General features: G+C 42.8%; 1 protein-coding gene across 6 annotated transcripts in view; it reads right to left on the bottom strand.

Moving 5' to 3' along the window:
• diaph2 (diaphanous-related formin 2) overlaps nt 1-24,445 on the bottom strand; it is an 865,163-nt gene that overhangs the window by 665,193 nt on the left and 175,525 nt on the right. The window lies entirely within an intron of this gene.

The following is a 24,445-nucleotide window of genomic DNA, read 5'->3' as shown; positions in this document are numbered from 1 at the left end:
AATGTAACTGGGGAATCAGGTTAATTAGGAATTTTAGGAGTTAATATGATAGTAATTTGTAGTCAAGCTTGTGCTTGAAATCTTTTATTTGTTAATTAATATTCTATTTTGTTTTAAATCTCTAGAAGTCTTGGTGGACTTATTAATTCTGAATTCAGTGCATGCACCTCATAACAAAAACAAATTTCAAAACTATTGTGATAGCATGACCAAGTTTCCCTCGTGGATTTGGTCTGCCTGGCACACATCACCTGCTATATCATAACACTCTCAGGGGCCGATGAAGGCACTTGCAACTTTCACCAGATATGTAGCAACCTCAACTGCCTCATCCTCCTTTCTCTCCAGTCTTTCTGTTCAGCAGACTAATTGGCACCAACTTTGCCAACTTTTTTCCATCCCCCACACACACTCCATACACAACAGCTTCCTCAGATTCGACCACAAATAAACAATCACCGTCTCCTTCAGCATTTCCCTTTAGAATGTTGGTTCACCCAAAAAGAAAAGTGTCCTTCCCATTCACAATCTATAGTGGTGGACAACTATACTGTCAAGGCTTTAACTGAAAGCTGACTTGCAGATTCTAGCAGACTGGAGTATGGCCATAATCTAAGGGTTAATATCCAAGCAGAAAAGAAAGAAGTCAATACAAAAACAAGGCTGCAGATTGGAAGAGAGGATTTAGATTTAGAAACAGGAGGAGTGAGCTAGCTGCAAAGAGATGGAAACGGAAACTGGCACACATGATAGTGCATTAATACTGTGATATAATTTCAGGGAAATGTTGTGGACAGAATTTGTGTGGTCCCTTCCAGTCCATAATCAGGATGTTTGTATGTAAGTTGTGTGTCACCTTACATATAGAGTCATAGAGGTCCACAGCACAGAAAAAGGCCCTTCCGCCCATCGAGTCTGTGCCAGTCAAACAAGTACCTAACTATTCTAATCCCATTTTCCAGCACTAGGCCCATAGCCTTGTATACCATGGCATCGCAAGTGCACATCCAAATACTTCTGAAATGTTACGAGGTTTTCTGCTTCTATCACCCTTTCAGGCAGTGAGTTCCAGATTCCTTCCATCCTCTGGGTGAAAATATTCTTCCTCACATCCCCTCTAAACCTCCTGCCCCTTACCTTAAATCTCTGCTCACTGGTCATTGATCCATCCACCAAGGGGAAAAGTTCCTTCCTGTCTACCCTATCTATGCCCCTCATAATTTTATACACCTCAATCATGTCCCCCCTCAATCTCCTCAGCTCCAAGGAAAATAACTCCAGTCTATCCAATCTCTCCTCATAACTAAAACTCTCCAGTCCAGGCAGCATCCTGGTAAATCTCCTCTGCACTCTCTCTAGTGCAATCACATCCTTCCTATAATGTGGATTCCAGAACTGCACGCAGTACTCAAGCTGTGGCCTAACCGGTTTTTATACTGTTCCAGCATAATCTCCCTGCTCTTATATTCTATGCCACAGCTAATAAAGGCAAGTATCCCATATGCCTTCTTAACCACCTTATCTACCTGCCCCACTACCTAAAGGAACTGGTGGACATGCACACCAAAGTCCCTCTGATCCTCGGTACTTCCCAGGGTCCTACCATCCGTCATGTTATCCCATGCATTGTTTGTTCTGCCCAAGTGCATCACCTCACACTTATCCAGATTAAAGTCTATTTGCCACTGATCAGCCCATCTATATCCTCCTGTAATCTAAGGGTATCCTCCTCGCTATTTAACACCTCACCAATTCTCGTGTCATCTGCGATCTTACTGAGCAACCCTCCTACATTCAAGTCTAAATCGTTTATATATATATATACCACAAACAGCAAGGGACCCAACAATGATCCCTGTGGAACCCTGCTGGACACAGGCATCCAATCACAAAAACACCCCTCGACCATTACCCTCTGCTTCCTGCCACTCGGCCAATTCTGGATCGAATTTGCCAAATTGCCTTGGATCCCATGGGTTCTTATCTTTGTTATCAGTCTCCCACGCGGGACCTTATCAAAAGCCTTGCTGAAGTCCATGTAGACTGCGTCAAATGCATTGCCATCATCTACACACCTGATCACCTCTTCAAAAAATTCAATCAAATTGGTCAGACATGACCTCTCCTTAACAAAACCATGCGGACTGTCCTTGATTAATCCCTGCCTCTCCAAATGTGGATTAATTCCGTCCCTCAGAATTGCCTCCAATAGTTTCCCCAACACTGAGGTTAGACTTTTTGGCCTGTAGTTCCCTCGTTTATCCCTTCCTCCCTTCTTGAATAATGGTACCACATTGGCTGTCCTCCAGTCCTCTGGCAACTTCCCTGTGGCCAGAGAGATATTGAAAATTATTGCCAGCGCCCATGCTATCTCCTCCTTTGCCTCACTCAACAGCCTGAGATACATTTCATCCAGGCCTGGGAGATTTATCTACTTTTAGGCCTGCCAGACCACTTAGAACCTCCTCCCTTTCTATGCTAATTTCTTTAATTATATCATAGCCCTTCTGCCTGATTTCCATACCCACATCATCCCTCTCACTTGTAAACACCGACACAAAATATTCATTTAGAATCCTACCTACGGCTTCTGGCTCCACACATAAATTACCACTATGGTCCTTAATGGGCCCTACTCTTTCCCTAGTTATCCTCTTACTCTTGATGTACTTGTAAAATAACTTTGGATTTACCTTTACTTTACCTGCCAATGTTTTTTCATGCCCCCTTTATGCTCTTCTAATTTCCTTTTTAAGATCCCCCCTACACATTCTATACTCCTCTAGGGCTTCTGCTGTTTTGAGCACTCGGTATCTGCCATAAGCCTCCCTTTTTCTCTTTATCCAATCCTGTATACCCCTCGACATCCAGGGTTCCCTGGATTGATTGGTCCCACCCTTTATCTTTACTGGAAAATGTTGATCCTGTAATCTCCCTATTTCATTCTTGAATGAATCCCATTTGCTGTGATGCAGATTTACTTAAAGTAGCTGGTCTCAGCCACTCTGGCCAATTCATATCTGATCTTATTAAAAATCAGCCTTCCCCCAATTTAGAACTGATTTCTGGCCCTTGTCCCTTTCCATAACAACCTTGAATCTAACAGAGTTATGATCAATATCTGCAAAATGTTCCCCCACTGATACCTCTACCACTTGTCCGGCATCATTCCCTAAAACTAAGTCCAGGACCGCCCCCTCTCTTGTAGGGCCTTCTACGTACTAGTTTAAAAAGTCCTCCTGGATGCATTTTAAGAATTCTGCTCCCTTTAAACATATCACACAATGACTAACTCAGTTAATGTTGGGTAAGTTGAAAACCCCCCACTGTTACTACCCTATTATTTTTACACTTCTCTAAAATTTGCCTACATATCTGCTCTTCTATTTCTCTCTGACTGTTTGGGGGCCTATAGTACACTCCCAGCTATGTGATTGCTCCTTTTTTGTTTTTAAGTTCTACCCATATGGCTTCATTTGAGGAGTCTTCTAAGATGTCATCCCTCCTGATGCTGTAATTGATTCCTTGATCAATATTACTATACCCCTCCTCTTTTACCTCCTTCCCTGTCTCGTCTGAAGACCCTATATCCTGGAATATTGAGCTGCCAATCTTGCCCCTCTCTCAACCATGGGCAGAATTTTCTGCCTGTTGGGCAGGCCTGATCCAATCTCCGGTGGGCGAGGAGCTGATCCCCGTCAGCAAAGCAGGCCGCGCCGCCATTTTACGTGGACAGGCCAATTAAGGCCTGCCCAGCATGACATCCAGCGGGAAGCGCAATGCATTTCCTGTGCGGGCAGGGGGGATTCCCTAAAAGCGAGAGTGCTCTCTTTCGTGCATGCGCAGGTAAGAGCACACATCTCCCTGAGGCTAGGTGCAGCCTCAGGGAGATGGCTTCCACTTTCAAAAATATTTTAAAAAGAAAAAAAAAATTCCTTAAAATGTTCCCCTCATGTGACAATGTCAAATGAGATTGGACATGTTCATAATTTACAGAAAAACTTTATTAAAATTTTAAAACCATGCATGAAACCTCATCCCGCCGCTGGCTGAGGTTTCATGTTTTCTCTATTTGCCGCCAGGGCTCCTGGCCTGCCCACCAACCTTAAGGTTGGATGGGCAGATCCTTTAATTGTTTAAATGATCCTGTCAACGGCCTCAATTGGCCATTGACAGGTCAGCGAGCCTGCAGCTGATTTTGATGCGCCCCCGCCTCCCTCAAAATTTAAATGGGGTGGTATGACATTGGTGGTTCCGCCCAACGTCATCCTGCGTCACTTTATGCATTAGCGAGCAGGCCCTGCCCCCTGCTTGCTGACGGCAAACTTCTGCCCCATGTCTCTGTGACAGCAATGACATCATATTTCCGTGTGTTAATTTGTGCCCTCAACTCATCTTCCTTATTCGTCAGACTCCTTGCATTAAAATAAATACCAGCCAACCTTGCCAAACTCCCTTGTGCCTTAACTGGCCTATAAATTCTATGCCTTCCAGACTCACTTGCTGTCTCTTCTAATTTTGGCTGTACATCTCCCCCTGCTGAACCTCCTCTCAGGATCCCATCCCCCCGCCAAATTAATTTAAACCCTCCCCAGTAGCATTAGCAAATCTCCCCGCAAGGATATTGGTCCCATTCTGGTTCAGGTGCAACTCATCTGCCTTGTATAGGTCCCACAACCCTCAGAAATGGTCCCACTGTCCCAGAAATCTAAAGCCTTCCCACCTGCACGATCTCTCTAGCCACGCATTCATCTGGACTAACCTCCTATTTCTATACTCACTAGTGCATGGCACTGGAAATAATCCAGAGATTACTACTTTTGAGGTCTTGCTTCCTAGCTCCCTAAATTCTGCTTGTAGCACCTCAAGCCCTCTTTCTACCTATGTCAATGGTACCAATATGTACCACGATCTCTGTCTGTTTGCCCTCCCCCTTTGGAATGCCCTGCAGCCATTCAGCGACATCCTTGACCCTGGCACCAGGGAAGCAACATACCATCCTGGAGTCACGTCTACGGCTGCAGAAATGCCGGTCTGTTCCCCTTGCTATCAAAGTCTCCTACCACTACTGCTCTTCCTCTGTTTCTCCTCCCCCTCGTGCAGCTGAGCCAGTCACAGTGCCATGAGTGTGGCTGCATTCCCCAGAGGAATCTTCACTTTCACCATTTTCCAACTCAGAAAAATGGTTCTCAAGCAAGATGCACCCTGGGGATTTCCTGACTACCTGCCTGACACTTTTCTTCTGACTGATGGTCACCCCTTCCCACTCTGTCTGCACTTCCGGAAGCTGTGGGGTGAACACGTCTAAAAACATGCTATCCACGAAACCCTCAGCCTCTCAGATGCACCTCAGTGCGTGCAGCTGCTGCTCAAGCTCTGAAACTCAGAGCTCAAGCGGCTGCAGCTAGTGGCACTTCCTGCACACATGGTCGGTCAGAGCACAAGGAGCATCAAGGACTTCCCACATGTTGCAGGTGGTACATAACACAGGTCTGAGCTGTCCTGCCATGCCTCTAGTTGAAAAAAATCCTTACTTTAAGTTAAATATAGTAAAAAAAATTAAATTATTTATGTGCTTTAAATAAAAACTAGAACTCTTACCTTTCCTTAGCTTAATCTATTTTAAACTGGAGAAAAACACTTACCCACTACTCACCAATCAGTTCTCACCTTTGTGCTGACATCACTTTTTGAAGTTTCTCCGCACTCTCGCTGGCTCTGATCTCTCCGCCGCTCTCTATCTCGCTGTCTTGTTATGTCACTTTTGTTATTTTCAACAAGGACTGACTGCAGGACACTCTTCCCAGACTGCTTCACTGCGATGCTGACTGCAGGATACTCTTCCTAGGCTATGTTTAATTATGTTAATTGTTTTCCAAATTGAAGTAAGTTCCAGCAGCAGAGTTTTTTGTGATTTTAAAAAAAAGGTTATCTATTATCACACACTTGCACCATTTGTTTGAAATGCAACAGCTCAATCACTCTTCTCAGTCACACTATCACACATGCAAAGACTAGATACAGATGAAGCTAAAGCCATGGTTATAAAAATGGAAATTATAGCTCAGTTTCTATGTCGATGCAGGCCTGATGTCTTCTTAGTTGATTTATCCTTTCATTGGAGTGAAGGCCTCTTAAAAACAAAGGATTCCCATGAAGCTGTGAAGCTACTCGTGGATGAATAGTCAGGAGATTGGTTCTCATGTAGATTTGGAAGCTGGAACAAGAACAGTACTTTGGCTGTATTAGAAGGCTTTCAAAACAAAAAACTGCGGATGCTGGAAATCCAAAACAAAAACAGAATTACCTGGAAAAACTCAGCAGGTCTGGCAGCATCGGCGGAGAAGGGTCATGAGGACTCGAAACGTCAACTCTTTCCTTCTCCGCCGATGCTGCCAGACCTGCTGAGTTTTTTTTAGAAGGTTTTCAGTTATTTCTGGTGTTTCAGATGTTTCTCTGCTGGATTTGCTTTGTGCAGGATATTTTAAACTGCAGTCAATGAAAGTTAGCTTCAGTCACATGAGTGCATGGTTGACACTCCTAGGGTCCAGACTACCACGATACAATAGCAGTTGACAACTCTCATCTCTGTCCCAACTTGAGCTCAAATATTCTTCTTGGTCTCCAAGTGCCATATTGAACAAACAGTCTAGAGATTCCATATTCCACAAACACTGATTCATCCAGAAACAATGAGATGCTTGAACTTCACATGTGGCTGCGAAGTTCCCTTATTTAAGTCAATGTTTAGCTAAGTATTTGCCACAGAATTAAATAATATCCATAGTTTAGTGTCCAAAATCACGTTAAGTTACAGCCATTTTAACAGATTTTGTGGCCACTTTTAGAGTAAGATTTTACAGTCCATAATATCCAATATCTTCATGCTTGTACTGCACATGACAAAAAGAAATTGAAGTCTTGGAATGCTCATCATTAATAAGACTATTTACCTACAGCATTGTGAAATTTAACATAAAGAGGTTACACATGAATTCAAATTGAAGAAAAAGAACATACACTATGATCAAAATGAGAAAATGCAAAAAAGGAAAGTGGCTGCTAGTTGTACATTAACTGTGTTTAATTGGATGCAGGTGACAAGCACCATCTCGGGATTCACTTGGACTTCTAGAAATAGAAACAGATTGGTACAGGCATTGGAGTTAGGAGGTACATGCTATTAATGTGCATCTCTGTGAACAAATGTTTGCAAGTATAAAGACTGGGTCCTGTTTTATCTGGCCAGTAACAGTAGTTGAGAGAGTGGCAAGGAAATTTTTTTTTTAATTAGTATAGCAGGGCACAAACATGTCAATAAATAGAGAATTAATGGGCCGAATTTAGTGGCCACAGCATGGTGCTGTCCATTGACCAGAAAACCAGGCAACACCGCCGCAGTAATTTTCAGATGCTCCGACAGAATTAAATGTCAATCCGACAGTTAACTGTCTTCTGATGGGGCTTCTGCACCTTTAAGGACAAAGATCCTGCCTCCAAGAACTGCCAGCCCACGTAGTCCCAGCAGCACCACGGGGACAGGGGCCAATGTTGGTGCTGCAGCTGGTCCAGGAGCAGCATCATGGAACATGTCCTGGATGCAGCTAAGTGTGAGAGGCTCACCAGGGCAAGTCAGGCAAGGGGGGGTTGGGTTCATTCTGGAAGGTGTGGGGAGGGGAGGGGGAGCAGGGGGGCTGTTACTAGGTGGTCTAACCATGTCCCATGCACCCCTCCCACCGCTTAAGAACCTCAAGTAGGGGCAGTGGAATGTCACAAAGGCAACACGTCTCCACCTTCCATCACCCCCTTTCTCACCCAATTCTACAATCACTCACTGTCTCCCAGCCCACTCCTGTGGTGGGCGGATGGGGCAATAAATTGAATCTGAAGTGGAATCCCTAAACAGGAGAGGATAATGAGTTAGTACAGAAGCAAGAAATGTTGGCGAGAACTAAAATCCTGAATTGGGTAGAAGTGAACTAAGAGGTATCCCCATCAGAACATTTTGACATTATTTGCAATCAACAGCATCCATTTATGCTCAATTGGAATCAGTTGCGCTCAAACGCAATCATTTCGCTATCATTTGACGTCACAAGTAGCAATCAACTGACATCACTGTCATTAAACCACAGCGCTCAAACATTTGCAATTAGCAAAATTACTTAAGCATTCTGATACCAAAACCGAACAGAGTTTATTCTCCATATTTCTGAAAGCCTCAAACATCTAACTTCAGAAAAAGCAGACTCTGTTTTAACACACATATTTTGACTAGCTAGCTTTATTTTTTCTTCATAACCTATAAATAGTGCAGCACGCCCCTCCCTCCCACCGCCCCATACCTCTTTCCCCCACCCCGCCGAATTGCAGCGGTTTTCTCCCCTGACTCCCAATTGCACCCTACTGGAACAGTTTTCTCCAGAATCCCCAACACCACCACCCCCACAATAGTTACACTATTTCAAAGAGGAGGGGGCAGTTCTCTTTGATCTCCTGGCCAACATATATTCGTCAACCAATGTCACTGAAAATACTGATTATCTGGTCATTTCACAATGCTATTAGTGAGGCCTTGCCATGAACAAACTAGCTTCCACACTGACCAATCTTCAAAAGTCCCTAATTGGCTGTAAAGTGTAGTAGATCATCCTGAGATCATGGGCAGAAATCCGCCCCCCCACCCGATCGTTGGGGGGGGGGGGGGGGGGGTGTGTGTGTGGTCATGCGGGGGGTGGGCGCAGACCCGATCGGCACCCCTAGTCAGGGGCCCACCGCCATTTTACATGGGCGGGCCAATTAAGGTCCATCCAGCGTGGCATCCGCTCGGAAGCGCTGTGCACTTCCTGCTGCTTCAGGGAGATCGCTTTAGCTTTTAAAAAGATAATAACGGATGAGAAAAATTTTATTGACATGTCCCCTCAAGTGACACTGTCACATGAGCTGGGACATGTCAATTACTTTTATTAAAAATGTAACACAAATTTTAAATCCCTCATGAAACGTCATCCCGCCCATGGATGAGGTTTCATGCTTTTTCCGAAGGCCGCCTGGGCTCTTCGCCTGCCCCCCAACATTAAGGCTGGACAGGCAGGTCTATTAATCATTTTAATTACTTTTTTAATGGCCTTAATAGGCCATTGACAGGTCGGTGGGCACACGCCCGCCAAGCTGAAAATATAAATGACGCACTGTGACGTCAGGACACTCGCCCGACATCACCCCGCATAATTTTACGGGTTGACGAGCAGGCCCCGCCCCCACTCACTGACCTGAAAATGCTGCCCCATGAAAAGCTCCATATAAATGCAAGTCTTTCTTTCTTTCCGAGGGTGCATAATTTAAGTTGAGCCAACTTCATCCAGTTTCTCCATGTGTTTCTGATTTCACTTGCATCTCTCAACAGGATTTGCTTGACAATTCAAATTTAGGTTAATCAACAGAACAGATAATAAATCCAGATTAAATTCTAATTCTGAATTAGATCTACATTGAATGAACTTTTAAAACAGCTAACATAGGTTCAACCAACAGCTTCACAACCCAGAGGAGATACCCCCACATGTAGATCAGAAAATCATTTCAGGTAGACCTTATTCCAAAATGAATTTAGAAGCCTGTCAATTTAAATACCAGCTGCACATGAAATGGATTCCATCTCCTACTGCAACTTATTTCTACATCAGTTTCTGATATAGAAGAGTTTGTTTGTGTCTTAATATTTGTGTGTACATTTGTGTGTGAAACATTCAAACACTTTTACAGTATTATTGGTATCCACCAGTATAGCTGTATCTGAACTGGATGCAAAATGTGGAGTAATCTATTCCCCAGAATTTACTTACCTTACAAAGTCCCTGAATTGAAAATACTAAAATAAAGATGCCTTTCTTAACCTGTTTTCCACAGCCTTCTAGGTAAGAGGCAGTTCTGAGATATTATTTATTAGTAGCCTAATTGGAACTGCGCACAAATTTACTTTCTAACACAAGGGAAAAAGGAACTACTGGCTTTTTAGTTCAGCCAAAAGCTCTCAGCTATCAGGCTCACTATAATTAGAATCGCTGCTGTTTAATGGAACAAGAACAGTTCTGCCATTTGTGTAATACTTCCATGTTATAGCTCAGATAGGGTTACTGCCTTGGAGATAGCTGATCACGAACATAGAAAAACATTGAGGAAAAATACGAGAAATGCTCACAAGAAATTAATAGTCTAAAAATGTCGTTTTCAACTGTTTGACACAGGTATTTTTCAGCAGCACTGTGTTATGATAAATCTGTATTAGCAATGCTATTTCAATAAATCAAAGATATATGGAGTATCTGCAGAATTTATCCTATCATTTTGAAGAGTTCAATCAATAGGACAAGCAATACATGTGTCCATTGTATTGGGAGAGTCTAAGGCCCGACTAGATGTTTATCGTCAAATAGTGCATTCTTTTCAAAATTTATGGCATGCTGGGTATTTTTTATGTTGGTCCTTGGCTGCTTTTGCAACATACAAGACCTAAAGATGTAGAACCCCAATGGGTCTGAAATTGGTGTTTCACAAGCATATATTTGAAGAGAAAACTATATTCTACTTTGATTTCTCTCCACTGTTTCCCCCATCCACCGCCAAGTTGTTTTTCTATGGGTTTGTTTCATTCCCGTGATAGAACAGCAAACTTGAATGCATGTTATTCCATTGGATTTCTTCAATGAACATCAGGACATTTCAGCGCAAAACTGTTTCAAATGTACTGAAGAGCTTGACACACAAATCTTCACATAGCAATCATTCTTTCTATCATTTGCCTAGTACAAGACAGTGGCTGGAAGCTTTGTAATTAAGATGCAAGTTATTTACACCTCAAGGAGAGAAATTTAGGGTTGAAGGCAAGCTCAAATTGATGATACAGGAAACTGTCATATAGAACTAGATTTTCTTCCTTTAGCACTGATCGAAACAATTTGCATTTCTAGTGGTCTATCCTGTGTGCATCTCCAGTTTGGCTAGAGTGTCCATGAAGTCAACAGGGGTCAAAAAGAAAACCTTCCAATGTTGAAGTCATGTTGAACACAAGTGAAAGTTATTGAAGGGCATTTGCCACAGCCCCTGGACACACAGCAGGAGCTCCTCAGGGGAGCATGTTTGGACCAACCATCTTCAGCTGCTGCTGAATGATCTTCCTTCTGACCCACAGTCATGATCTGAACTGTTCACTGTTGATTTCAGTGTTTGGTTCCATTGACATCTCTTACAATAATGAAGTAGCATGTTTCAGCCTAGAACAGGACCTCGATAACATTCACAATCGGGAGACAAAGTCATAGATAATGTACATACCAGCGAAGATAAAACCGATCATGTCCACTTACTCATCAGTGGCACCACCATTACAGAGTCCCCATTCTAACCAAGTCCTGGGTGGTCACCGTTGACCAGACACTAACTTAGACTAGCTATATCATCACCATATCTACAACAGCAGAACAGAAGTTGGGTACACTACAACGAGTGGCTCACCTCCTGGCACCTCGAAACCTCTACAGCCATCGACAAGACACAAATCAGGAGTATTCACCAGGAGCAATGCTGCTGCAACAATGCTCATGAAGCCTGACATCATACAGGACAAAGGAGTTTGTTTTTTTTGTTGTTGCTGCCACTGGAATTAGCATCCTTTAATTCCCACCACATTAAGTCCAGTATGTTCGAAGCACTGCAGCAATTAATCAAAATGATTCTCTTCCACTACCACCAACAGTAATGCTGTGGACGCCTTCAAGTTCTACACACCATCTTGACTTGGGCATGCATTGTTATTCTTTCAAGACTCAGTCAGAGCTCTCAAATTCTCTCAACTGATACCATGTTTTAGAGTTAAATTATGAGGACAGGTTTTATAAACATATATCCTTGAGTTCAGAAGGTTGTTGAATGATCTAATTAAAGTATTTGAAATTATTTTTTTAAATATGCGATAGTATAGATAAAAGGAGCTATTTCCTCACGTGGGGGATTCCAGAACAAGGGGGTCAATATTAAAATGAGAAAGATCCTAACAAGGAGTGAAATCGGGAAGCATTTTTCCATACAAAAGATATTCCAAAATATGGAATTCTCTTCTCCCCACCCAACCCCCAAAAGGCTGTGGATATTGGGTCAGTTGAAAGGTTCGCGAGTGAGATCAACAGACTTTTATTAGATGAGGGTGCAAGGGATTTGGCTCAAAGGAAGATAAATAAAGCTGACTTACAGATCAGCCATGATATAACTGAGTGGCAGAATAGGCTCAAGGGGCTGAATGCCCTATGATCCTGGAGGAGGAGGAAGAATTATATGGTTCACACATCATCTATTCCCTCAGCAGGTTACAGTAGGCAATGAGCCAAACTAATTCTATTTCTATTCAAAGCAGTTCGTCTTCTTCCACACATGGAAAATATTGCAAAGACTAAACTGTTGCTGGGAATCTTAAGGCTTTCGTAACAAAATTTTATTTTACTGTTTCGCTAGTGTATTTAGGTGTATAGAACATTCTTTCCCGTCAAAATTGCTGCATCTGTACCTGAAGCATGATGTCAATATTCTCAAAGAGCCCAATAATGCAGCCAATGCTAAAAAATGAAGATGTATTCGCAAATGCGCTGCACCAAGAGATGCTGTGCTTTGGCCAGTTGCTCATAACAGCGTTATATCCATTAACATTTAGCTGATCAACAATTATCCCCACTTCCTTTCCTATCATGTCCTGCTTGTAGCTACTCCTACCAGATCTGCTGTCATAGTATGTCATGCTGGCCTATCTTGCGCCATTCTCACACATCCACTGTAACTCGTGTGCAACCACTCTATGACATCATTTATCGAGCTATGCCTAGGTCAACCCCTCTTTCTGCTGCCCTCCACCTAGCCCTCTAGGATATCTCTGTAGCTTTTCAGCTCTGATCAAAATGGCCAAAATATTAACATTTTCTTTTCCAGATGACACTTTTTAAGAGTTCTTTTTTGGGCTTGCAATTGCCTTGCCTAGTATCTAAATATGAACTTATCAGTCTTGGCCACAATACCATCAGTGGAGCATGTTTAGTCTCGCTCAAGAATGGAATGTGGAAAGTCACATCATACTACTGGGTCTTCTGAATAGTTACTGAGTCCTTTTGCCTTTCATACAGGTACATGGCAAGTTTATAAGTTACTAACCATCAAAAAGTGTAAATGGATAGATAAAGTTCGGATAGAGATCAGCCATGATCTAATCGAATGGTGAAACAGACTCAGAAGAGTTATTAGCCTACTACTGTTCCTTTGTAAAGAAGTAAAACGTTGGTCATGCTGAAAAGATGCAGAGATATGTTACATCTTTTTCATTTTCTTCTGGCTTCCCTGTGGAAAACATTTTCATATCTTAATAGATAGTGCAACTGAACTAAAACCATATTATTGTGCTGTACTTATATTCACCACAAGTATGCCATATGTGCTTAAATATACTAATTGTAATAAATGCTGCTGAAGGTATCTTTTTTACTTGTCTGTATTCAACACACATTCAGTAGATAATTTATACAAATTAGTATTACCCAAGGTTCTAATTCATACGCAACAACAGAGAAACTGGTGAACCGAACCAGCTATAAAGTACTTTCAATTTTACCTGGGTGTAAATGTTCAAGAGAATATATGCAGCGTTTAGGATAAGACTGTTAGATTTTAAAATTGTGTTCCGATTTCTGACCAAAAAAAGGTGTCAGATGGTTACAAATTGCAGTAAACTAAAACAGTTAATAATAAATGTCAATGGAACTCACACTATCAACAACTCACAACAAGCTGCTCACACAGAATTATTTCACTGAGACATTAGGAAGCAAGTTCTCCAAGAATAGATTTGCCAGTATGAGAATTTAACATACACTGCCTGGGGTTTTCTGGAACCCTAATGTACAATGGTAGGCAGGAACTAATTCTACATAAAATAATGGAATATACTGCCCATTTGGCAAGCTGGTTGCAGTTATGAGATGGATGCCTCTGTGCAAAAACTGCAGTTTGAAATTTGAACTTTCCTATGCTTAATTTTTAAGACTGAAAATTAACTTGCATCCTTTGTGCTGGCTTTCCTAAGCTGTTGTATATCTTATCTTTGGTACCTGAAAATGAAGCTTCACTTATCACTCAATTTCATAAAAAAATATAATGTGGTAGTTGGTGTAGAACATTTCAATATAATTTAACAGTGAATGCTGAATGGTGAGTTGAAAGCACACATGTGCTCAAATATTATAAATATGATAAATATACTGAAATTTGAAAGTCTGTTTAATAGTTACAATGCTAACCACACAGTTTATGCCTACAAGTATTATCCCAACTTTAAATCTGAGACTGCTGAAATCAAATTGAAACAGTTAGCAATTTAGTTCCCAAGATCACGATATTGTTAATACATCCTTTTAGGTAGAGGAGGAAAAGGGATTTATTTTGCACAATACCGCTAGATAATGAAATTATTACAATACTGCACAAAACACAAGTGTTGCACAATGGATTCTGTACGAACACATTCAGCAGGTCTTCTGTCAGTTGCACAAGACCTTTGATTAACGATATCACAGTTTGTAATGCCAAGGTTTAGCAATGCTATCAGATTCAGTGTATTCAAATCATATCTAAGTCAGAAAAACATAATAATTTATTAACCTATAAAGAATGTTTGAAGGAACGAATTAATAACAAACAAAGTCAGGAAAATATTATTAAATCTTTGCCTGCACAGGATCATTTAAGGTTAAGTAGTACTTTTTCTTTCCATTTTGGTCCATCCCAGAGATCTTCTAAAAGCACCCATTCGTGTTGGCTTCCCCAAATAAGCTCTTCAGAACCTCATACAACTAACCACTTTTAATATGTCGGCCTTAACAATAGGTACCAGAATTCTATTCAACATTCAGGAAGCTAAATTCCTCTGTGAACCAATACCCACACACATTGCAATAGAAGTCACTTAATGATGATCTGCAATGCAAACACACACAGGTTTTACTCATTTCAAGCCCAGAAACTAGTTTCCCCACTAAGATCAGCTAGCTCAGCACAGTCCAGGAATGGAATCTTGTCTGCAAGGATCAGTACCACAGCTGGGTGATTTATTTACCTGCGGAGCCATTCTAGTATTTTAAAAGTTAAAATTAGTGGTCATTCAATTGAGCTTGAATTCTTATGTGCCTGAAAGCCACTGTCCTCTTGAATGCCTTGATTGAACCTGCCTCCATCACACTTCCAGGCAGTGCATTCCAGACCCAAACCACCAGTGTGAAAAAGATTTTTCTCACGTCACATTATAATACTCTTAAAAAGTACATGTATACAGTTATCTATCCCATTGCCTGAATAGGATGCATTCCACCACACTAGTGTTACAACAAAATAAACTTCTACTTGAATGAGTTTTTCAATGTAAAGAAACATTCAAAAAACAGGAGGATTATTTGCTGGGGGCGAAGTAAAGCAGTTTTATATAATCCTATGTAAAACAACACCATTATGATTTTTCCTATAAATGGGTAAGAGTGAAAATGTTCACCATGAGTAGTTCCATATGCTAACATTCAATTCACCGCTTTTGAAAGAGGGGAGCGGGACTCCATTTAAAACAGGGCGAGAGGGGAGCGGGACTCCATTTAAAAAAGGGCGAGAGGGGAGCGGGACTCCATTTAAAAAAGGGCGAGAGGGGAGCGGGACTCCATTTAAAACAGGGCGAGAGGGGAGCGGGACTCCATTTAAAACAGGGCGAGAGGGGAGCGGGACTCCATTTAAAACAGGGCGAGAGGGGAGCGGGACTCCATTTAAAACAGGGCGAGAGGGGAGCGGGACTCCATTTAAAACAGGGCGAGAGGGGAGCGGGACTCCATTTAAAACAGGGCGAGAGGGGAGCGGGACTCCATTTAAAACAGGGCGAGAGGAGAGGGGGGCCCCATTTAAAACAGGGCAAGAGGAGAGCGGGACTCCATTTAAAACAGGGCAAGAAGAGAGCAAGTCACCATTTAAAACAGCACGAGAGGAGAGCAAGTCACCATTTAAAACAGCACGAGAGGAGAGTAAGTCACCATTTAAAACAGCACGAGAGGAGAGCAAGTCACCATTTAAAACAGCACGAGAGGAGAGCAAGTCACCATTTAAAACAGCATGAGAAGAGAATGGGACAGGTGAGGTTTTGCAGAAGATGTCAGCGTGATCCAAGGCAAACACATCTGCAGTAAGTGTGGCTTGAGGAGCTTCGGCTCATAGCGGGAGGCTGAGCAACGGACACTGCAGTTCATCAGGGAGGGGGAAATTACCTTTTATGTATTTGTTCATGGGATGTTGGCGTTACTAGCTAGGCTAGCATTTATTGCTCATCCCTAATTACCCTTGAAAATGTGATGGAGTGCTGCCTTTGAACCACTGCAGTCCATGTATTGTAGATACACCCACAGTGTTATTAGGAAGTGATTCAAGGTTTTTGACCCAGCAACAGTGTTAGTAGGTGATAGTATAGTCAAGGGGATAGACACACTTCTCTGCTTTTGAGAGTGAAAGTCCAAGGCTGTGATGTCTGCCTGATGCCAGGGTTCAAGACATCTGCTCGGCGTTGGAGAGGAACTTCCAAGGAAGGGGGAGGTCCACGCAGATGCCAATGACATCGATAGTACTAAGAAAGAGGTTCTGCATAGGGCATACAAGCAGCTAGGAGCTAGATGAAAAGCAAAACCTCAAAGGTAATAATCTCTGGAGCAAATTGACGTAGGGTAAATAAAATTAAGGAGTTAATTAGTGGTTCAAGGATTAATCTGGGGGAAATGCGTTTCAATTCATTAGGCATTGACACCAGTTCTGGGGAAAGTTGGAATTGTACCGTTCGGACAGTCCTCATCTGAACCATGCTGACACCAATGTTCTGGCAAGCCATATAACTAGGGCAGTAGAGGAAGCTTTAGGGAGTGGGGGAATGGATCATGTGAAAAGATATGTGGTAAATCAAAAGGAAACAAGGTAATAAAGCACAGTAATAATTTGGATAATGAGTGTGGCAGGAAGGGACAGAGTGTACAAAAGAAAGAGTGCGCCAACACATAAGCCAGAAACTGCAAAAATAGTGAAAAGGCAGAGTTAAAGGCTCTGTATCTGAATTCATATTGTGAGAATGGATATTATTTTTGAAGTATTTTTGGGAATATTGTGTTATTCTGTAAAGAAGGCTGTGTGTGCCCGTGTCCATGTGGGTGTGTGTGTGTGTGTGTGTGCGTGTGTGTAAATGATTTAATTAAGCTGGGGTAAATTAAGAGAAGACAGGTTGACTGGGAGATTTAAGGCATAAAAGGATAGAGACATTAGGTTTGAGGTACAAGTGAACAGGCTGGATCTAACATTTGCATTTTTAGATAAATTGAGAGTTCAGTTGAATATCAAAGGGAAGTTAGAGTTGTCAAGAGACATGTTTGTATCTTGCAGGAGTTCCATAGGTAAATAGAAGAGGGTATATTACATTTTATTGACCCGAAAGCAGAGACAAAATAGAAACATGAAAGATTTCATGTTTGGGACGATTTGAGTTTCAAAAAGTTGTGAGAACAATGGAACCTGGAAAAGGTATTTTAGAGTTACTGTGGAAAGCCTAAAGGAATTGGTAACTGTTGGTTGTGTGAGGAAGATCCCCAAGAAACAGTTCTAGACTGGGAGAAGATGCAGTTTCAATCACACCAATAAATTATTGGGCTACAAAAAGCAATCTTGTTCTAAAGGCTTGGATTTCTACAGCAGAGTGGGAGGGAGTTTAATAGATCATGTGGTATGTCTCTATTAAAGCTACAGCAGTTTGCCATGAGTAATATTACTGGATTTTTATAGTTGAACTTCTATAAGGGAGTGTTGCCAGGAAGGTGTTTACTTGTGGGTCTGACCAAGTAGGGAGTCATTTGCGGGAATGTTTTGTAAGACTAATTTTAACTGTGCAACTGTAATCCTGTGCACTTAAGTTTTCTTTTACTCTTGTTAATAAAACTTTTACTTTTAATTTTTAAAATCCCAAAGATGTTATTGCATTCTTGCTGCTGAGATCACTTGGTTTTCTTCTCGTTTTCAGAATAAAAAACGGGTATGGCTCATAAGCCAAATTTCTCTATGGGATTTGGTGTGTGCAGCAATTAAATCTGCTGTGGGCATAGCAGTATAGCATTTGTAACAAAATGGATGAATTGTTAGCACAGATAGAAATAAATATGGACGACTTAATAGTACATGCAGAGACATGGTGCAGAGTGACCATGGCTGCGAACTGAATATTGAAAGGTATTTGACATTTCAAAAAGACAGGAAGCTGGGAAAAGGTGCTGGGGTAGCTCTATTAATGAAAGGTGCCATTAGTACAGTCAGTGAGAGATGACCTTACCTTGAAAGAGCAAGATGTAGAATCTGACTGGGTAGAGATAAGAAATAGAAAAGGTAAAAGTTTACTTGTGGGAGCAGTTTATAAGCCCCTCTAATAGTAATTACAATGTAGGACAGAGTATGCACAAATAAATAAATGGGACATGTAAGGGTACTGCAATAATCATGGGTGACTTTAATCTATATATAGATTGTGCAAATCAGATTGGCAAAGTTAGCCTGGAAAATGAGTTCACAATGTGTATTTGGGAACATTTTTTAGAGCTGTATGTTCCAGAGCCAACTATCAGGCAGGGTATTATGGACTTGGTAATGTGCAATGAGACAGGATTAATCAATAAGCTCGTGTTAACAGAGCTTCTATGTGATAGTGTTCCTAACATGATAGAATTTCACGTGGAGTTTGAAGGGGAGAGGTGTCGGACTAAAACTAGTGTTTAATCTTAATAAAGGTAATTATAAAGGATATGAAGGCAGACCTAGCTAAAGTCAACTGGGAAACTAGGTTAAAAGGTAGGACAGTAGAAATGCAGTGCTAGACTTAATACTCAAGAAATATTTAATCCAGTGAGAAAGACTGACTCTGAGATGGATGCATCATCCATAGCTGAACAAGGAAGTTAAGGATAGTATCAAGTTGAGATAAACGCTACAAATATGCAAAGATTATGGTACGTCAAAAGGTCAGTCAGATTTTAAGAACCAGCAAAGAATGACTAAAAAAAAATAAAGAGGGAGAGAGTACGAGAAAACTAATTACTACCTAACTAAAACTAAAGAGATAGTAAGTGTTTCTACAAGTATATAAATAGGAAAAGAGTAACTAAAGCAAATGTTGGTCCTCTAGAGAGTGAGTCTGGGGGATTGATAATGGAAAATAAGGAAACGGCAGAGGCATTGAACTGATATTTTATATCTATTTTCACTGCTGAAAACTCAGAAGACTGAGAAAACTTCCCAAAGATACTTGAAAAATCAAGAGGTGCAAGAGAGTGAGAAACTTAAAACAATCACATCACTAAGGTAAAGGTGCAAGGAAAACCATTAGACCTAAAGGATGACAGGTATCCTGGACCAGATGGCCTGCATCCTAGGGTCTTAATGGAAGTGGCTGCAGAGAAAGTAGATACATCCAAAATTCCTTAGATTCTGGAAGGGTCCCAGTGGATTGGAAAATAGCAAATGTAACACCTTCATTCAAGAAAGGAGACAAAAGACAGGAAACTATAGGCCAGTTACCCTAAAATCTGTCAGAAGGAAATTGCGATATACCATTATTAAAGAGGTTATAGCAGGATACTTAGAGAATCATCTTGGGATCAGGCAGAATTGATTTGGTTTAGGAAAGGGAAATTGTGTCTAACTAGCTTATTAGAATTCTTTGAGGGAGTAACAAGCACAGTGGATAATGGGCAACCTGTAGATGTGGTATACTTGGATTTCCAGAAGGCATAACACAAGAACACATGGTGTCAGGGGTAACTGTTATGATGCAGAAGATGATGTGCCAGGCGGATCAAATCCATAAGGGAAACTTGTCAAGCTATCACAACAGTTTTGCAATTTGTATTTATTTTGAGCTGCATGCCCTGAATTCAGAAGTAATAAGTCCACCAAAACTTCAGAGATTTTGTTAAAAACTAAATTAAGCATTTATTAACAAAAGAAAAGATTTCAAGCACATACATAGGTCTACAAATTACTACTATAATAACTCCTAAAACCCCAAATTAATCTGGCTTCCAGTTACACCCTTGTTAAGGCAACAGTTAAAAAAATAAAGATTTTAAACAGATCCAGGCAAGTCAGCACAATACCCTGGACAGTACAATTCAAAGTGGCTTTTCCCAGCATCAGTTTCTGTGGACAGCAAGCTTAATGCACAAATACTTGAGGCTTCTCACACTTCTGATAGTCTTACAATGCCTTCCCTGACACATAGCCTCATGCTCCTTCATACACGTTTCTCCCTTTTAATCTAAATTCCATTGTTCCTATATGGCTTTGCAGCTTTACCTTTTTCATAATATAAATCTTTTCATAGTGCTAATATTGTCAGTAACCTTTGGGAAAATAAACGCACTGTTTGGCCTAGCTTCTCTGGCTAGGTGTAAACATCCTACCATCTCTTTGAAATTCAAACTACCCTGATTTATCAAAAAATATAAATTCTCCTCACCTTACATTCTAAGACTTCAGCCCTGTTTACATATTTAGCATTTCAAACCTGGCTTCTTTTGATGAGTCAAAGCCTTCAGACCAGCTGTCTTCAATTCAATTAATTCCACACACACACACACAAACACACAAACACACACACACACACACACACACAGATACACAGACACACACAGACACTATCCAAACACCACTATTAACCTACTTTTACACTAAATCACATTAATATTATGAGAATTGTTATATTTTCATGACAGCAACATATTAGCATGGAATAAAAGATTGATTAGCTAACGGGAAGCAAAGAATAGAGATAAATGAGTATTTTTTGGGTTGGCAAGCAATAACTAGTGGAGTGCCACAGAGATCAGTCTTGGGGCCTCAACTATTTAGAATCTATATTAATGACTTGAATGAAGGGGCCAAATTTATGGTAGCTACGTTCGCTGATAATGCCAAGATAGGAAAGTAAGTTGTCAAGGAGAGGTAAAGAGTCTACAAAGGGATATGGATGGGTTAAATGAGAGGTTAAAATTTTGGAAAATGGAGTATTGGAAAATGTAAACTTGTCCACTTCGGCAGGAAGGTTAGAAAAGTAGTATAGCATTTAAATGGAGAGAGATTACAGAGCTCGGTGGTGCAGAGGGATCTGGGTGTTGTGATACATGAATTACAAAAGATTAGTAGGCAGATACAGCAAATGATTAGGAAGGCAAATGGAATGTTGGCATTTTGCAAGAGGAATGGAATATAAATGCAGGGAAGTTCTACTGCAGCTGTATAGGGCCTTGGTAAGACCACACCTGGGGCAGAATTTTCCTGTTGGCGTGCGGAGGCGGGCACATGTCCGCACGTAAAATGATGCGTGGTGACGTCGGGCGAGCGTCCCAACATCACCGCGTGCCATCACGATGTTTTGTTGGGGGAGCATGCGATGATATCTGCTATGCGCCCGCCATTAATTAACAAGCCCTTGACTCACCATCAATGCCGATTTTTCCGTTCCCGTGCAATCTTCAGGTCAGCACATGTGTGCACGGGCAGGATAAGAGGGCTCACTGGGGTCGCAAGTGTGCACTGTCAAGCATTCATTTTTCAAAGTTTTTGAAAGTTGCCTGTGTGATCTGCAATACTTCAAAACACATTCCAGCTGCTTTGTCTGCTCTCTTCACCCTCAGGTCAGCACTCTGCAGTGAGGAATCTTTTTTGGGTTGCAGGTTTCTGGAAGCCTTCCCATAGCCTGGGAATGGGAGCTGAATTCTCCACTGGAGGCACCTCCTTTGAGGGGAAAAGGGAGGGCTAGAAGGGGGAGGAGGCCAGGAGCGCATATTCAGCCTCCAGGGGAGCCACCTTTGGGAGGACGGGTGCAGGCACAAGGGGTGCAGGGCCAAGAGGTAGACCAAGGCAGAAGGGGCCGTAGAAGACACCACTATCCTGCTGCCAGGGTATACAGGCAGCGAAGCAACTACCTCAATATGTCTGAGGTGCAGTGCCAAAGGAGGCTCGATCTCTCAAGGGAGACAGTCAACTATATCTGTCAGATAATCGGGCCAGAGATCTCCGCTAACTCTGTGGGTGGACACCCCATGCCAGTGGCTCTAAAGGTCACAGCTACCCTCAACTTCTAATCCTCTGGTTCCTTCTAGGGGTCAATGGGTGATCTTTGCGGTGTCTCCCAATGAGCTGTCCACACTTGTGTCAAGCAGGTTACAGATGCTCTGTTTAGACGTGCATTGACCTTCATTCACTTCCGTTGGGGCCAGGCAAGTCAGACACAGCGAGCCACAGGCTTCGTGGCCATTGCTGGCTTCCCCCGCATCCAGGGTGCAATAGGCTGCACACATGTGGCCATCAAGGCACCAGCAATTGAGCCCGGTGCCTTTGTCAACAGGAAGGGATTCCACTCCATGAACATGCAGATAGTGTGTGATCACAGGATGCTGACTTTACAAGTCTGTGCAAGGTACCCAGGCAGCTCCCATGACACCTACATCCTCAAACACTCCCAGGTGCCACGGCTCTTCAGTGCTCCAGCCTGGCTTGATGGCTGGCTGCTAGGTGACAAAGGTTATCCCCTTAGAAGGTGGCTCATGACACCCCTCTGCCATCCAAGAACAGAAGCTGAGCAGCAGTACAATAGGAGCCACGCCTCCACAAGGGCTGTGGTGGAGAGAACCATCAGTCTTCTCAAGATGCGCTTCCAATGCCTGGATCGCTCGGGGAGCACACTCTAGTACCCCACAGATTGTGTGTCGGTGATAGTGGTTGCATGCTGCACTCTCCACAACCTTGCGCTGGAAAGGGGGGATGCAGTGGATGATGAAGACATCAACGCAGTGCCTGTGGTTGAGTCCAGTAGTGGGTTCGAGGATCAGCATGATGAGTGGGTAGACGCTGACTTGGGCATACTGCAGGGAGGCAGGGACACCTGGGAGGCTTTAATCCAACGAACCTTCAGCTAGCACACCACAGATGGACCTCCAGGACAAGCCTGGGCTGTAGAGTCCATACTCGATACCTTAGTGCCAAATCTGCCATGTTAGGAACAGTAACTGAGGGCTTTGTTGATAAAGCTGAATGTCCCACAAAGCACTCCCAACATTTTTTGAAACCATACACATTCAGAAGAAGAGGCACCCTCAGCCATGGTCACATCTGAATTTAATATCACAGGCAAAGAAACTTAAGAGGAAGAATATTCTCATTGGCGAGCAGGGGCAGGGCCCGCTCACCGATGCGTAAAATGATGTAGGATGACGTCAGGTAGGACTCCCGACGTCACCCCGTGTCCCCCCAACGGGGGGAAAATTTTTCCCAATGAAACAAAATGACAACAGTGTTTCAATTCAAAGCAAATCATAAAGACCTCATCTGGGCCAACACAAAAGCACCAGTGATAAGCCCTTGGCGATCTTCCTCTGGCCCGTGGAGCCTGTGCTGGCCCCACCAGGGAGGGATCTGTCAGTTCAGCAGCTGGTATCTCCCCAGTCGTCGCAGCTTCACCAAATGCTATAGTCACTGGGAAAGGGGCGGAGGAGCTGCCACCCTCATCCTGAGAAGTGCCCGCAGAGACGACAGGCTGCTGCACCGACATGAGGTCGCTAAGGACCTCCCTGCTCACCGTGGATGGATGGGCACAGAGCAGGGAAATTTGGTGTCCACACCATCTCCCACATTGGCACTTACGAACTGAGGTTAATGCCTGTGTGAGGGCTTGCTGGTCAGAGCACATCCCCAGGAAGCCCTGATGGGTCTCCTGGAGGAGGCTCTCGACAAGAGTCACCACTCTCTCCATGGAGGAAGCATGGCGCTCAGACATGTGGCTCATTGCATTGGCGATCATCCACATAGACTCCTCCACCACGGAGCCCAAGCCAAGCAAAGCCTCATGTATCTCCCCCAGATGCTCCTGCAAACCTGGCCTCATTTCCTGCACTTGCTGCATTGTGGTCGACTCCAGAGGCATATCATCAGGCACCGATTGAGCATGTGCCGGGTCCCCTAGAGTCCTCCAACTGCTGGTGCCATGGGCACTCTCTGTCCCAGCCAGCTCCTCCAGTGACTATAAAGTGCCCTCACCGCTGTGCCCTGGGACATTAGCCGATGTTCTAACTCCCACCGAGGTGCTAGTATCTGCGCTGGTGCCTGCCTGGCAGAGATGTTGTGATGCTGGTGAGACTTCAGGGCCCTCAGGTGTGAGAGGGGGCCTCTGCTGCTCTTCCTCCTGGCCCTGCTCCGCTGATGTTGAAAGGAAGAACAAGGATATTGGATCAGTTAACATGGAGCCAATGACAAAGTGCATCCCTGTCCCTCGGATTACCATGTGCTCATCCTTCCTTCAGCAATG

The sequence above is a fragment of the Carcharodon carcharias genome, chromosome 9, assembly GCF_017639515.1.
Source record: "Carcharodon carcharias isolate sCarCar2 chromosome 9, sCarCar2.pri, whole genome shotgun sequence".
NCBI classification, from domain to species: domain Eukaryota; kingdom Metazoa; phylum Chordata; class Chondrichthyes; order Lamniformes; family Lamnidae; genus Carcharodon; species Carcharodon carcharias.
This window is presented reverse-complemented; position numbering and strand designations above follow the sequence as displayed.